Source organism: Gavia stellata, chromosome 3, assembly GCF_030936135.1.
Source record: "Gavia stellata isolate bGavSte3 chromosome 3, bGavSte3.hap2, whole genome shotgun sequence".
In the NCBI taxonomy this organism is placed as follows: domain Eukaryota; kingdom Metazoa; phylum Chordata; class Aves; order Gaviiformes; family Gaviidae; genus Gavia; species Gavia stellata.
Window position 1 is genome coordinate 39426316 of NC_082596.1, and position 16891 is coordinate 39443206.

The following is a 16891-nucleotide window of genomic DNA, read 5'->3' on the forward strand; positions in this document are numbered from 1 at the left end:
TAGCAAAATTGTTTGGACATTTGTGCCACAACAGAACGATACTATACAGGAGGCCTCAGCAAGAAGGCATACTGTCTTGCCCAAAAAACCAAACTGCTGTTTCATTAATAAACTACTTCTTTAAATCCTGTGCTTCTTCTCAAAGAAGTGTACAAAGCACCAGCGTGCAAGCAACTGGAAACAAAAAGTGGAAAGCCCCATCACCCTCTGTGTAGTACAGTCCTCAGCGTAAGTTGCTGGTGTAGAAGTGCTATCCTGCTCCAGTAAAATGTGCAATTATTATTTAATTTTTTTAGCATAAAGGAAGAAAAGAAATTGTGCGTGGTCTTGAGAGATGCCTGGCAGCAGCCTGGCTGCCTTCAGCAGCCATTTCTAATCTGCAGGAAGAAAAGCCATGCCAAGGGTGCAGTGGATTAAAAAATAGGGGTAAGGCTTAGTTCATGCTCCCCAGATTTGGTGGAAGTTTGTGATCTCCCCTTGCTTATCTGACCCTTATCTGTTTATCCATCCCCATGTGTCCTCCACATGTCAGATTTCTTCTTTCCCTTTCTTCTATTTGAATCTACCAAACCCAGCAGCAGGTGGGGCTGCCCCCGTCAGGAATCCACAAAAACCATTTGGGAACCTGTTGACATACGGGCTGTTGGCAAGTTACTGCGTGAATAAATGCCAAAGTCAAGGTTGTACTCCTGATTATGGATCGGACAGAAATGCAAGCAATTCTGGTTTTGTAGAGCTTGCCTATGCTAGAAAAAAATGTTGCTACTTCACCTATGCACATGTTTTTACAGAAATTAATATGTTGCCCTAATATTGGTATGCTTGCACCAGTGTGCAAACTCTGTATGAGGGAATCGTTTGTTGTGTTTAAGATACCTAGATAAACTTTACCAGAATAATCAAATTTAACATTTTAACCACACACATGTGTGGGTTCCATCAGGATAGCAACAGTAGTCAAAAGTGTGTATATATAAATGGAGAGTTTAAGTAAGCAAATACACGCCACTAAGAGCTAACTTGCACTTCAGAGTTCGGTAAGTTTGTTTTGTCAGATGATGCCTCTGTCCTGCTTGACTGAGGCGAAGCAGAACCACCTGCGTGGCTCTAAGAGTTACGTGTCCAGGAGCGTAAAGAGGGTTTGTATGTCTCAGAGAAGAAAACTCCTCAGGTCCATCCCTGATGTTCCCTAAGCAGATGTTGCAGGATTTCACCTTTCTTGGTGTGAGGTGCTTCTGCTTCGTTTCCTCTCAGGCTGAGTGCTCATTACTGGAGAAGAGATTTTTTCAGGAGAGGTGTTGTATTGACTTAATCTGCCGTTGCCTTTTTCTGTAGTGCAGTTGGTGTAATCTGGCATTACGAGATTTCAGGGTGAGTTTAATACAGGTTTTCTTATTAAAGTATTTAGATCTACTTTTTGGAGACAGCAAAGAAAGGAAGAGGAATTTCCTTTTGTATAAATGTTTATCTTTTGGGTGCTGGTGGCAGTAATAACACAAAGGAAACTAATTGGAGTCTTTGCAAGGTTTCATATCACAGATGGTGAAGAAACAGAACAAAAGTTTCCTTAATCACAGGAAATTTTATTTTGAGTTAAACTTCAATGTCAAGTGAGGCTCAGTGCCTTCTGCATGCTACAGAAAGATCTCCCTCTTACTGGTTAATGAATAAAAGCCTATCTAGGCTGTTTGCTGGGGAATGTGTTTTCTCCAGAGAGAGCTTCCTTTGTGCTGCCGCACAAAAGTATTTCTGCTATGGCAAAACCTGATGACTTCCTAGCCTGCAGATTGTACAGATTATTCTCTTTTGTCTTCATAAAATGTCAAAGTCAGCCCCAGCTTTAAGGGTTTTTTTGTTTTCAAACTGTTTTTCCACTAGCTGTGCACAGTCTCACAGAGCGGGAGGTGAGGTGGCAGGTGAAGCCAACTTCTGCTCGTCTTCCAGCAGTAATGATGCCCAAGTCAGGGAAGGGCCCTCGAGATCACCAGGAGTTGGCTCCTAGTGACTTCTATAGGTGTGGTACTATTCCACTTTTTCTTGCTCAAATGGATGCTTATTTTTGGCTGCTGGTGTCCATGACTGAAAGTGATCACAAATTGTAACCAACAGTCTGGGGACAAGGCTGGGATGCTCTCTGCCTCCCTCCTTGTGGGACCAACGCTGCAAATTACCAGGAAGAGGAAGAGGCTCAGGCTGACCACAAATTAAAACCACCAGCTTTGGGCAAGGGGACAGCAGAGAGAAGAGGAGCAAAGATTGTTGCGTCCGTATTTATCAGTTGAAGTGGGATCCTGCTGTCCTGAGGTTTGCCTCCGAAAGTTCGTCAGATAAAGAAGATACAGAGCCAACCTGGAAATACTCCGGAGAGGTTTATGTCTGCTTGGAAAGTTAACACGTGTGCTGCGTGAGCTGCACCAATGACAGGGTTTGTAAAAATTATTCCCTCTGCAACTCTATAGGTTGGTTAGGTTGGAATTCTAATTATTATGAATGGACTTCACAGTCAAGGAGGAATGATACAATATATACATGCGAGGAATGATACAATATATGGCGTATGTAACCTGTGTGGGTTTTACTGTACAGCAGTACAGGAATTCCCATGCTTGGTTAGATGGGGCATGTACGTTCTAATGTATTATTTTTGACCAGTTTCTAATGCATCAGAACATAGTACAAAAAAAAAATTTAAACAGTGTAATTGTAGATTAAAGTCAACATGAGAAGAATTCCTTGATAAATTTCTCAGAAAGGATTTTGCTATGGCCTGAGTTATGGATTTAAAGCCTTGTTGGAGCAAAGTGTCTTTCATTTTTCTCTTTTATTCTGTTCTCTAAAATACTTCCAATCTATACAATCGCATTCATCTGAGATACTTTTCCAAAAAATAGCTGTCTTGAACCCAGATAGATATTGTTGAAAAGAATGTAGATTTCATCTTTGCCTTCAAGAACATCTTATCCTTCTCTGTGACAAGCTGTGAGCTTGCTAACAGCTCTCTTACCAAGCGAATTGTAGTTCACAAGATGTCATCAGCCTGTCTTTTTTACCACTTCTGCTAATTTAGGCAATATGTTAAGGTAGTTTTCTGTTGGAGGGAACATCAGGAAGGACAGATAGAAGGATACCAGAAAAATCTAGCCTCTCCCTTTTTACCTTGGCTTTCTACAGAGGCCTTTTTCTCCATCCTGTTGGTTGGAAGTTCTAGGGAGTGCATGCGTTTTCATGGCCTCCTTTTGTTTAATGTCATTGTCCACTCTTACTCCACTCTGAAAAGATTAGGACTGAAGACTGAAACTGTCTAAGGCAGAAGAGTAACAGTTCTGTTTCTTAAGTAGCCTTGAAAAACCTTTCTTTCTCACCACCACACTTGGGTTTTCTATCAACTGTTCACTGCTGTGCCAAGATGTGGTGGAAGCTTATTTCTCTTCTTGCTTCTTCTGGTGAGAGCTTAGTGAAGGTCGAATAAAACACAGTAAGCAAAACCATAGCCTTTTCAAGATGTACACGACTCAATTCACTAGCTTTTGGGTTCTGTTATGGCACTAATAGACCTGGAGAGCCCTTACTTTGTGGGTCTTGGACAATAGCGTTTCTCAAGACAGGTTTTTCTTTTTCTTATTTTTTTCAGTGCTGTTTCTCATCCTTCTGATACGTAGTCTGGCTATCATGTACATCTTGGGTTTTGCTTCCTACCAAGGCTTTGAAGATGACACTGAAGATGACACCTCTTTTAGCAGATAATGAACTTTTCCAATAATCTATGATGTACACTATTCTTTGCTTAAGGTACACTGCCACCTAGCAACAGTTTCCCTTCCCTCCCAGTTTTCTTGACCTACTTTGTCGGGGTTGTTCAGCTTTAGTTTGTACCTGGTCTGGTCTTGATTAGCATCCAGAACCCATCAATAGATGCCGTCCTGGTAAATGTGTATGTGTGTGGGGTGGAGATATTTTTAGTGGCAATAAGAACTGCTAGCTTTGGGTTTCTCACTAAAATACAATGGTTTTTACTTTTACAGTGGTTTTCCCTTCCAGTGTTTTTGTGAAAAGTGCCTGTAATCTTTTTATTTTTCTTCCCCTTGAAGTGCTTAGTTTTGCTTTCTTCTGTTTATTATTCTTTGGAGGAAATAAAATTAAAGGGCAAGGATTAAAGGGAATTGCTTTCAGCTCTTTTTATTATTCCAGTGCAACACGAAGCATGGAGCATCCATCTAGAGCACTGTACACAAATGCACATAGCTGACACAAAGTACTGAATGATTAACCCTCTGCTCCTCCTCCAAGCTGATAGTCCTAAAGGTACAAATGAGGAAAATCCAAGCAAATAGAGACTGCTTAAAAAATGAGATTCATACTTACTACTATATTTAGAGGAGGAAGGCATGCTAGTTAGCACATCTTAGCTGAAGCATTACATATAAAGGCTGGTGTGAGGGAATACACAAAGGGGCAAATCTTAATCCTGGTATCCTCTTACAGGAGACATTAACTACTTCCTCTTTAAGCACGATGGTGAAATTTGCTACCTGATGTGTTTTAGTTGTCGGTGATGTGACTAGAGAGCTACATTGTCAGGCAACTGCAGGACAGACTGGAGTCCCGACCCACAGAGCTACCTGGGCCTCTGACTCCCCCAGTGAGGAGTGACTTCAGTGGGATGCGGAGACTTGGATGATTCCTGAGCTTGCAGTCTTGCCTGCAGACTCCACCTCATTTCCCCCACGGTAAATTGGAGGTCAGTGTGGTCTCCTCTTGATTTACGGGTAACGCAGTCAAATGCTTCACAGGGCACTGAGATATTTGCCAGAGAAGAGGAAGAAAATTCTTCCGTGGTATAACCACTCAACATGTGCTGAGGAACTGTTGCCTGCCCATTCCCTTTCTCCTGAATGCTGAAGTACAAGTTCTAGTTACTGTTTTAAGCCAGAAACGCCACGTTTTGTCACAATATTCAGCTAAGCTGTTGGATCGTGTCAGCCGCTTTAGCGTTTTGCTCAGCTATGAGAATTGCAGTCCCATATAAAATTGTTTGGGGTTTTTTTCAGTCAAGTATTTTGATTAAGAAGTTGGGCAGGGTTTGTTTTGGTAAAGTAATATAACTGATCTCAGTACTCCATCTAGTCATTTATTTAAGTGCATTGTAATGCCAATGAGTGGGGGAAATACAGAAGCTAAAAGAAACAGCATAAGTGCAGTGTTAATACACTACATGAAGTTAAGGAAAATCTCACAGTTAAGTTGGCAGTCTTTTTCTCTTTTATCCAAGTTTTATAGAGCTACTTGCTAGCGGAGCCAGGGTTGGAACTCATTTTCCTGACTTCTAGTTTTGTGCTTTAACTTGCTGCCTTTCCTTTCCAACACACTTACCATATATGACATTATAGCTGTCTGGTAAACTAACTTTTTCAACCACAAGGCAGATTTTGAATTCTGATTTAAAACTTCAGTAGTGTTCCTTTTCTTTCCCCACCATTTACTGATCCCTCTACAAGATGCGTGTAGGTTTTTAGGCTAATATCCATTTGCACGCCGTCTGGGAGAATTTTGGCTGACTGAGAGTCCCATAAAACAAAAGTTTCCTCTTTACAAACCACATGGAGCTTGGCTGTAGATATTCAGTTCCTTTCTCCACAAACTGTTTTTAATGGTGCCAGATTCCTCTGTTTCTTCTCCTTATTTGGCACATGTCAGGAAAAAAAATCTTGGCTCTCGTATAGAACATATCTTGTTTCCTCTTAACTGCTCGTACTTTCTATTCGTAATTCAAATCAGCAAAAAAATGCTATGGTTGTGCTTCTTGTGATTTAATCTTGTACTTTTCCTAAGCAATATTCTAATGTTCTTAAAAAAATAATGCTCTCTCATACTGTAGGCCTGGTGGTAGGAGGTTCTAGCTGAATGCAATGGATACGTCCCTGTTGATTTGGGAGAGTTGTGCATGGTGTCCTGATAGGGTGGCCTGCTCAAGCCCTGTGGAGGCACGTGAAGGAAGAACAGACAAGCAAAATGAAGCTAAAATGGGATGTCAGAGGAGTGTCCTCTCCATCACATGGCTGTCCCTTTCTGACGCTGCAGTGAAAACCCAGATTGCAACACTGCACGTTGCAGGCTCATGTCCATAGCGGGAAGTTGAAGAAGCATCTCCTTCCTGGTCCACGGCATCCCAGGGGCCTGTCAGAGAGCCTGTGCATGTTTGTCACAAGCTACTCGTGTTGCTTGCTGACAGCCTCACTCTGCACCCATGGAGTTCTTGTTTGTATGAGTCAGTCTGCTACTGATGGCTAAGACAGAGTGCAGCACTGTGAAGCGTGGTTGCCTATCTGATTTCTTATGGCTCCCCAGAAAAATCAGCAAACCGCTAAGTGGCCTGCTCTTTCCTTACCCCAGTTCCTTGCTTCTCAGAAGGCCCTTCCCCAGATTTTTCATGGGTGGTCATTACAAATTCTTACGTCACTTGCCTCGCCTAAAAAGATTGAACAAAATGTGAAATTTTTGAATGATACGTTGAAAAAATGATCATAGAAAATTGCCACATTTTCATTAGTTTTTAAGTCATGTGGTATTTAGAAAAAAATGATGGATTCATTTCAACGCTGTGAGAATGCAGAAGTTTTGCAATTATTAGCTCTGACAATAAATCTTTAAAAAACCCAAAAAACAAAAGGAACCTGTATATTCCTTAACAAGAGAAACTACTGCTGTTAAAGCACAGTAGACAGAATTGATAGAGAATTGGTGATTAAAATGAACCTCCTGAGAAGTCAGTCTTTCAGTTGTCTTGTATTCTTTCTTTCCTTTTGTATGCTTGCCAGCTGAAGGGTGGATTTGCCCCTTTACCACAGTAGCCTCTGAAGGCTTCGGAGAGATCGTCTCCAACTTTCTAATAGGGCCCCAAGGAAAATCGAAGGATTTTCAGATACTCTCATTTAATCTGGTTAACAAAAGCAGGATGCTTACTGAAGGAAGGACAATTGCTGGTATCTCCTCAGAGAGAATTTGAGCAACTTCCATTGCTGGTCCATTCAATTGATGCTACAGTAGCATTTGGTCATTGCTTCCCTAGCTGGGAATTACTGCTCCATGTTTTCCTCTTCAGTGCTGGCGTGTTTTTTTAGGTTACAATAGCTCCTTTTCAGAGCTTCTGGTGTGTGATAGATCATAGCCGTACTAATTCTCTCCAGCTGGTTTTTCAGCATGAGAAGCTTTGGGAGCCGCATTTGGGAAGCTTCTCTGAAAATAGCTTGATCAGTGGATTGAAGACATGGTACAGTTTTTTTCCTGCAGTTGTTCAGGATGTTTACTGTGATGTTTACTCATCTCAGACTTATACTTCATTAAGGCAGAAAAAGCCTCCCTGGAAGCTTTACTTTTGTTTCGGTAGGTACCAGTATTTGTAAAATGTTTCCAGTTGGCTATGTGTTTCTTCCTTATTCCTTTCGAAAACTTCTGTTATTCTGTTGGATGGGATTTTTTCAATTTTTTAGAAGATTTTTTAAAGATGCCTAGGTTAGTTTTCAGCACGATAACTGTTTTGCTTAAATAGCAAATTTCCAAGCCCTACAGCTGAGGGCAAGGCATGTTGCCAGAGCCCACACTGCAATGCTTGTGTGCGATTCCCATTTAAAAAGGAGCAGCTGTGTAGCTGTACGAGAAGTGAAAATGTCTTTCAGTTCAGGAGTCATCCAAGAACCAATTGTAAAACACAGTGAACCCGGAGAATTGATATTTGAGCAAAACAGGGAGGAAAAATGAAAGTACTGGGAGGGCAGGCTTGTACGTGGTACTCTTTTTAACCCCAAATACATGCCTGAAAGATTCTGAGTCAACAGCAGTAGGACTTAGATGCGTGTATCTGATGATGAAATGAAGCTTACAGTACATGACATTACACAAAAGATGTTTGGGCTTTTCAGTAACAGTTGCCATCAGAGCATACGGGGCTGATGAAGATTCATTTCCAGGCCCTGGAACAAGTGCCACAAGCCATGTTCAGAGCCTGGGCTCCTTCTGAGGACCAAATGAGGGAAATTTGAAGTTTGTGTCCTAGTGGCTTGCACGCAATATCCTTTAAAGGCCGGTTAAATTATCTGCCGCTGCTAAGGAGCGACACGGAATTGCTCACAGCAGGACTGGAGAGGTTCCCCATGTATGTCACTGTTCAGTGGCTTGGGAAACAGCTGCTTGCGCAATGTCTGGTTTGTGGTTGAACAGACAGCTGAATTTCTGGCATTGCTGCTTTAAGATACAAAAATGATAATTATGCTTCAAAGAAATCTTGCATATGTGAATGAGTCAGAAATTTTTTTCCTGTACTCTGTTTAGTTTCTTGCATCCTATGCAGTGAAAACGCTACTAGATCCTACTTGATATTACCGCATTATGAGTGAAGGGATTTTTTTCATAACATGTGGACTTCCTCAAACAGAACCGCATCAGATATAATACATTTAGAGCCTTAAAAACCTGTTGTTATTAAGACTTTAAAATAAAACTGTGCGTGCCACTTCTATTGGCTCTGCAGCGGTAAGAAGCTAGAATAGACAATGCTGAGATCTGTTGGGCTCGAAAGAAAGGTCAGGCTTCCTGGCTTCGTGATCTCATTTGCCGAACCAGGACATACCTTCAGGTTTCAGCCTCCCAAACAGATGTTAAATAAAGTACAGTTGTGACCCATCCAGTCTTATCTCCTGCATAGACTAGGCTATTGCAGTGTCTCCTGCATCAACTACATTAAATTGTGTTTGAACACAATTGTGCTTGAAATTGTGCATGGGAAGATGTCCTGCCTTTGGTTTATTTTTTCCTTTGAGTGATGAGCAGTCCAGTGCTCATCTCGTAGGTTGTTCTTACCATTCCATCTTCGCTTTAAGAAAGGCAGGTGAATTCAGTCTCATTAGTGGATGCGTATGTCCTTTTAAACATTGAAAAAATTTAAGTGATGAAAGATAGCCTAAGATGGCATCCAAAATTAACGAACTAGGCCATCTCTTCTTCAAAGTATTGAATACTGCTGGTGCAAATAAATACCTGCTCAAAGGTGCTGGCCAGCTCATCTGACGCATCTTTAATTGCGCCTCTATGGGAAGTTAGTATGGACTGAAGCAACTTGCTGTCTATCCTTTCTCCCTACCCCAAGAGCATTTTGGTGGACCAATGTATGCGTACTGCCTGCTGCTGCTCCATAGTCCCTGCCTTGCATGCTTGCTTGCTTCCTTGTTTTAGGAAAAAGGAGAAGAGCCACGTTTGTTTTAACCAAGGCTATAAAAAACAGAGACAATTCAGACAGGACTAAATGAACCAATGCTTCATTTTTTCACTTAAACGTTAAAAATCTTGTTTGTTTTGTTTTGCACACTATTTCAGTGTATCTTGTTACCAATAATACCTCTGAGACTATTGTTTAGTAGCCAGGAATATGTGTGATCTCATGCCTCCAAATTGTGTTTCAGCAGTTCCAGAGACTCAAATGCACTGTATACAATAGAAATGTGAGGGATGAAGCAACTTAAACTGTAGTGACGAAGTTCATTTCATCAAAATGAAAGCCCAGGAAGATTTTTCTTGTAATTGTTTTCAGCACAAATATAATGTGCTGATTTGGAATGTCAGATGGTTTCTGTCATCAGACCATCTGAAAAAAAACCAAAACACCAGTATGCTTATAGTTGTAACTTTGTAGGTAATTGGCAGGGTTAGGAATGTCCTCTAGAGATACAGTTTTGGTCCCTCAGTAGTCGTTGAATTAAAGACATCACACCAGGCTCAGTTTTTAGTGAAGGACTGCAACATTGTAGATGGCAGGAAGATGGAAATCCCTGTGTGTGCTGTGATGATGGTGACTTCCAAAGTGAAGGCTGCCCTTGGATTCCCATTCATGCAGGGCATCGCCATCCCCCATAGCTTTTCTCAGTGGTCAGGACCCAAGGCTATGGAAGACAAAGTCACTGCTGCTACCACCCATGACCATTTGTACCTCTGGTATCCTATTTAGTCCCAGGCACTCTGATCAGTTATAGCTACAGATTCAGTCCTGCTGTATCAGATGCTTCTTTTTCCTTTTTGTGGCAAATACCAAATCATGTCCTTAAAGGCAGCAAGGTAGTAGAAAGCCTTTCCCGCTCATGGCTGCCAGTTAATTTCTCAAGATTGTGGAAGGGTCAGAACAGTTAATTGTCTGCTGAAGTATGAATTTTACTGCCAATCAGTACAGAATATGGACATCTCTCTCATTTTCCAGGGTTGGGCTGGTCAAAGCAGCCTCAATAAACATGACTTTGCATGCTGAATTTCTCAAAACTGCTCTGTATATGGAAAGCAACCAGCACATTTGGCTTCTGTAATATAAATAAGGTCCTTGGGCCCTACTGCAATACTGCTGATAATCATTATAACCTGACTGCAGAGTTTGGCAGCTGGGTAGTGCTAGATTTATGTGAGTAAAGGATGAAGTCTGTATTTATCACTTTTTGCTCTTTCAGCAGGCTTTATATTTTGTATCATCTCTTTTTTCCACTAGGTATTAGAGTGCTGCTTTTTCTGATTTCTCAATTTGCTTTTTTACTGTTCACAAAATTCACTGCGCTGTATAGGAACTGTCCTCGTGAATTCCCATTGCTCTGCTCAGGGGGTAAGCTAGGCTAATGAGACCCTTCTTTGTTTCATTTGAGTGGGTTTTGCTAATTGCTTTTATCACACTGGAACCTGTAAGGGGATTTTCCATAGACAAAATGACAATAAAAAAATGAAGCGCTTTTATTGGTAAGTCACCTGGCAATTCCACCTGTATCTTCAACATAGCTGTCAGCAGATGTGAGTGACTCCTTAACGTCCATTGCCTCTAATTGCCCTTTATTTCTCCTCTGTTGTCCTTGTGTGGGATTATTTCTCAATTGATGGGATGAAACCTGAAAGCAGGTTGTGATGGAGTGCATCTCCAGTCAGCAGCAGAGAGAATGAACGAGCAAATTAGGACGGTCAACATGCAGCAGGAAGAGAAATTTCATCCTGCCTCCTGCCCTGTCCAGTGGTTGCAGCTGATCTCTCCCCATCCCACTCCATCCTTGTATCACCACTTCCTTACAGCTCAGCCCATGCTGGGAGCCTGCCATTTCTGCAGACTTAAGGGGCAGGGACTTCAACACTTTGTGCTCCAGACCCCTCACCAGCTTCGTCGCCCTTCTCTGGACACGCTCCAGCGCCTCAATGTCCTTCTTATAGTGAGGGGCCCAAAACAAAACACGGTATTCGAGGTGCGGCCTCACCAGTGCCGAGTACAGGGGCACGATCACCTCCCTGCTCCTGCTGGCCACACTATTTCTGATACAGGCCAGGATGCTGTTGGCCTTCTTGGCCACCTGGGCACACTGCTGGCTCATCTTCAGCCACCTGTCAATCAACACCCCCAGGTCCTTTTCTGCAGGACAGCTTTCCAGCCACTCGTCCCCAAGCCTGTAGTGTTGCATGGGGTTGTTGTGACCAACGTGCAGGACCCGGCACTTGGCCCTGTTGAACCTCATACAATTGGCCTGGGCCCATCGATCCAGCCTGTCCAGATCCCTCTGCAGAGCTTTCCTACCCTCGAGCAGATCAACACTCCCACCCAACTTGGTGTCATCTGCAAACTTGCTGAGGGTGCACTCAATCCCCTCATCCAGATCATTGATAAAGATATTAAACAAGACTGTCCCCAATACTGAGCCCTGGGGAACACCAGTTGTGACCAGCCACCAACTGGATTTAATTCCATTCACCACAACTCTTTGGGCCCGGCCATCCAGACAGACTTGGTTGAGAGTAGCTTGAAAGCTTCTTGCCTTTCCTGCAACACCTGCCTTCTGCAGGACTCCTTCCTTCACCCAGGGGAGGGATTAGAACCATCACTATTCTCTTCATTTATATAAGTCTGTCATTGCCCTGACACAAGCGTAATCTTCTTGACTGGCTGATCAAACTACAGCTGGCATTTTCTAACCTTTAGGTCTCTGATTCTCCTAATCTGATGTTAAAGCAGTTAATGAGTGATAAGAGACCCTTATCAGACTTCGTATTATTGCAGTGTTCAACATGACTTTTTGGCCTTACTTTAGACAGTTGAGGTTTTCCATTAGTTTCAGCAAGCCCAGGATTTTACCTTAGATATTTGCTCACACCATAGAGCTTCTGCGGTGGCTGCAGCTTTATCATATAGCCAAATGAAATAATCTCTTCTGTAAGTTGTGTGTGTAGATTTAGTGTTTTTGTCATTCATAACACATCAGTAACAACTGAAATACTTTTGCATAAGAAAAACTGTTCAAAATCACAGCAAATCCCGATGCTTTGGGCTTTTGAAAAGGGAACAGAGCTCTGGTTTGTGGTCCAGCTTCTACCAAGAAATGGCTTTGGATTTTGTGGCAGAGGGAGGTTTGCATTTTTACTCTGCAGGATGAAAATACACCGTAGTTAAGGGTGTTTTTGGGAGAGTCACAGTCACTGAATTTCTCAGTGACATTTCAAACACCAACAAAGTTTTGCTGACCTGGCCACATTAGACAGGGTTGTGATTCGTCCCTGTTCTCTCCAACTTCTGTGCCGACAGAAGCCCTCCAGCAGTAGCAGTAGTACTTGGGTGGCAGGGGGGATTGCTGCGGTAGCTCTTTCTGGTTGAGGAGCCAGCTTAGTGCATCTCTTTGAGGCATGTTTGCTCACATGGCATTTACTGACAAGTAGGGCAGACCAGGCCAAACGGGAAGGAGTGCTAATCCTGATGCTAAAGATGTGCAGCCTGACCATGCATGAGTTCTTTGCTTCTGCTGGACCTCACCTTAAACATCTCACCATCTTTACATAGTGACTTACTTCACCATGTAAAGGATAATACTTGAAAGTTTAGTTAGGGTTCATTAAGAGTTCCCCTATGTTGTGATTCAGTGAATTGCTGAAGCCTTTTAAGCCTTTGAATACCTTCTGATTTCAGTGGGACTTGAGCTTCTAAGTTGAGCAGAAGCTCAAGTTTTTTGACAGATCAGCGCTTTCTTGCCGAGGCAAATGTGATTTTCTGGTTTGATGGTATGATACAGAATATACAGTAGTATTTCCTCACCTTAGTGCCAAGCTTGGTTTTGATACAGTTAAAATGCCTTTATTCATCGCTTCTTGAAGAGTTTACAATTCAGTGTCTGGAATGCAATTTTAATCGCCTAAAAGTACATGGAGGATGAGGCCACTTCTTGTTGGTAACTGAGGTTATTTAAAAATAGAACTTTCACTTCCATGCGAATACACATACTGGTTGACAGCTTAAAAGGCTGGGGCTGATTCTAGGTTTCCTTTCATATGCGATATTACATATATTTGAATTTTATGGATTGCATAAAAGTATAATGACCACATGGCCCTGATCATGAGGCAGACTTTTTTTTCACATTCCTAACACTGTGAAGCAGTGACTTGTCTCTCAAACTTCTTTCTGGGTCTGTAGTGCTAGCAGCTGCATGTGGCTAACCGGAGTTGGCACACTCACTATCCTCTGCTAAACCCACCCCTTATTTTTCTTTCCATAAACTGGCACGCTTGTGCTTAACCACATCTGCTGGTGAGACCGATCCAGTGTTTTCCGCTGGGTTACTAACCTTTTAAAAGCAATCTGAAGCTTATTCTCCTTTCATAAAGAAGATGGGGAAGTGTAATTCTATTCACTTATACAAAGCAAAAGTACTCTGTTTCAGTAGTTGAGAAGGCTGAAGCCTTTAGGGCCTTTTTTCATTTGTAAGCAGTTAGATGCAGAACACAGTCAAGGACTTCTGTCTTCCAGCAATGGACCACATGGGATGTGAATTTTCTGTAATCATCATAACAAAACTGATCACGTAGTCGCTAAAAGTGGCAAAGTGGGTTTTGAGCCACAAAGATTTTGTGACATTATAGTGGTTTTTGTTTGTTTTGGGCATCTGGAAACTGAGATAGTACTTCTTTAACAAAATCCGTCCCGAGTTTGTGAGTGAGTTGTCCTGTGAGAAGCTCCTCTGGTAGCCTTCAGCTGCACAGACCTGGCTGCAGTTTGTCATCACTGAATTTTTAAGAATTTCTTCTGGTCACTTTAGTACAAGATAGTTCCTTCTAGTACAAAAAAAAATGTGGGTACTAAAAATAATGGGCTTTTTCTGTTGTGAAATGTGCATGTGTCCCTTCCCACAGAAACCAGCTGTGAGGGGAGAAGGAAGGGAGGCTGGGGGAAATCCTAGTGTACACTCAGGTGTGACAAGACCCAGTACCGGGCAAGTGGTCCTTGTCCTACCCCACAGACAGAGGCACACTGAGCTTAATTAATTTTTTTCAAAAGAAAGGACATTTGTCTCGTCAGCTGTCATATTCTTGTCATTGCAATCAAGAAGAGTGTAAGTCCTCTTCTCTGTTTTTTCCTTACCATTCAGAGTCTCACTTCTCCTAATCCTAATGTTTAATCCTGTATTGGCAGCTTCTACTTCAATTTTAAAATCGTTCCTTTTTTAGCTAGGCAGTTTTTCCTAAATTAATGAGGACTGTAAGCAAATGGAAAGATAACTTCGGGGTGTATGATGGAAAAGGTGTAGGGTAGGTAGTTTAACTGGGGTATAATAGGTGGTAAAACTTTTGGAAACAAAGAGAATGGTAGACTGAATACCCTAACCATCCTTTGATTACTACCAGATTCAAAAGTTCCTGCAGTCTTAGCATACTAATTAACCACAACTGATACATTATGGATGCTTGTAAATAAGTAATTTTCCTTTAACTCTGGTTTAACTTGTGAAGATACTACTTTAGGTGCTTATTTTGATGTAAGCTTTACATTCATTTAGCAGTATGTTTCGGTGTCAAAAATTAATCTAAGCTAAATTGATAAATGTTTCCTGATACATATCTTTTAAATGCTATCAATACATATCACAGAATCACAGAATCACTAAGGTTGGAAAAGACCTGTAAGATCATCAAGTCCAACCATCAACCCAACACCACCATGCCCACTAAACCATGTCCCACAATGCCACGTCCACACGTTCCTTGAACACCTCCAGTGATGGTGACTCCACCACTTCCCTGGGCAGCCTGTTCCAGTGTTTCACCACTCTCTCAGTAAAGAAATTTTTCCTAATATCCAGTCTAAACCTCCCCTGGCACAACTTGAGGCCATTTCCTCTTGTCCTGTCACTAGTCACTTGGGAGAAGAGACCAACACCCACCTCTCTGCAACCTCCTTTCAGGTAATTGTAGAGGTCTTGTCAGCCTACAGCTTTATGACAATCAATAACTTTTAAAAGGAAAAGATCTCTTTTTTGCCTTAAAAGTGATTTATATTGGTTGCCATTTTCTTTAGCGTCAATTACCATTTATCATCAATTCAGGCACTTGGAGATCTTTGGGTGAAACTTAGAGCAAGGCCTGACTCCTATGAAGTGAGTTTGTTTCTTAGTAATGTGTTGAAATTAATGTGTTTTCTGAGTTCACATATGATCTTCCAAGCTTGCATTTTTCCCTTTCCTTTTTTTTTTTAAACAAAAAAAGTGTTAGGGGAACCGAACTGTTACCAGTCTTTGGCCTTCTTTAGATTTGTGGTTTGACCCCCCAGCGTGATTGTGCTGCTGCAGCTATGGCAGTGCTGGAAGCCTGCTGTATGTATGTGTGCTGTATTGATGATCTCTAAATCATGTCGCCTGTGGTTGAGTGTGCTGCTGCTTGGTACCAGTAGGTCATCTTTACTCTGTGCCTGCAGTGACGGATCTACACTGGGGTTCGAATCACTGTTATTTCAACAAGACCTCACTGAAATAAAAATGCTGAGTGTTCACCACTAAAGTTCATGGAAAAATTCAGTTTATTATTGCACAATCATATAGTGTTGTCAGGAACTTTAACCTCTTTTTACAGGCTGATTAGTTAGTCCAGACTTGGGATTCCTGGTCTGGGTCATGTACCATGCTTCTCTGCTTTGTGTGTGAGCACCTAGCATTTCTCCCTAGAAAGCAGAAAGCATAGCTAATTTCTCACCCTCATGCCAGGAGTGCTGTGAGGATCCAGCCTGGTTTTTGCACCGTTTTTGGACTGATGGACTTTGCTGGCTTCACTCCAGTCACCCATTTACAGCAGGGATTCGGATGATGCCCAGTATATCTGGCTCCGGCAGAGCAGGGAGTGCCTCCCTTGCTCGGCAGGCAGCATCCTGTTATGTAAGGAGGCTCTGTCCATTTTTTCTGAGTAATTAGAAAGTTATCTGGGTGGAACTCATGTACAATTAGGTAGGATCGCTTGTATTTTCTCATGGATGAAAAGTAAAGGCTCTCTCATAAGCAGGAGTAACAGAAGATGGTTGGTGTAGTATTAAGAATACAGTAATTTTATCTTGGCTTATTAAAAGTGGTGACTGCAATAATTAATACATTTTTGAAGTAAGAAAGAATATGGAACAAAGACATTCAGGCAACTTGGTTTTAATTCCCCTCAATGTACTCTGCCTCACAAAAATTACTGCAAGAAGTTGACAGTGTTTTTTGCTCCACAAAACCAAAATGAAATTGCTTTCCATTTTTCAACCTGGTGCTTCTGCCAGATTTGTTATGTTGGGAATATAATGCGGTGTAAAAGGCATCTGTAACCTCAGGCTCTCAAGAAAAGGCCCATGTTTTATACATTATTCTCTTCTCTTCGATGGATACCTTCTAGGAAATGTCTTTGTTAGTTGTTCTTTTTTCCAGTGCAGAAATACTGCTTCAACATGTTCTGTGCTGAAATGTCAGCATTGTGCTGTTGTGTAGGTGGTGGTATGTATTATACACAGTTTTCAAAACCTGAATAATCAGTGATGTGCATGACTTTGCCAGGGAAAACAAATGGCTGTGTCATTTTGATTTCGGTATATCAAGAAAATGTA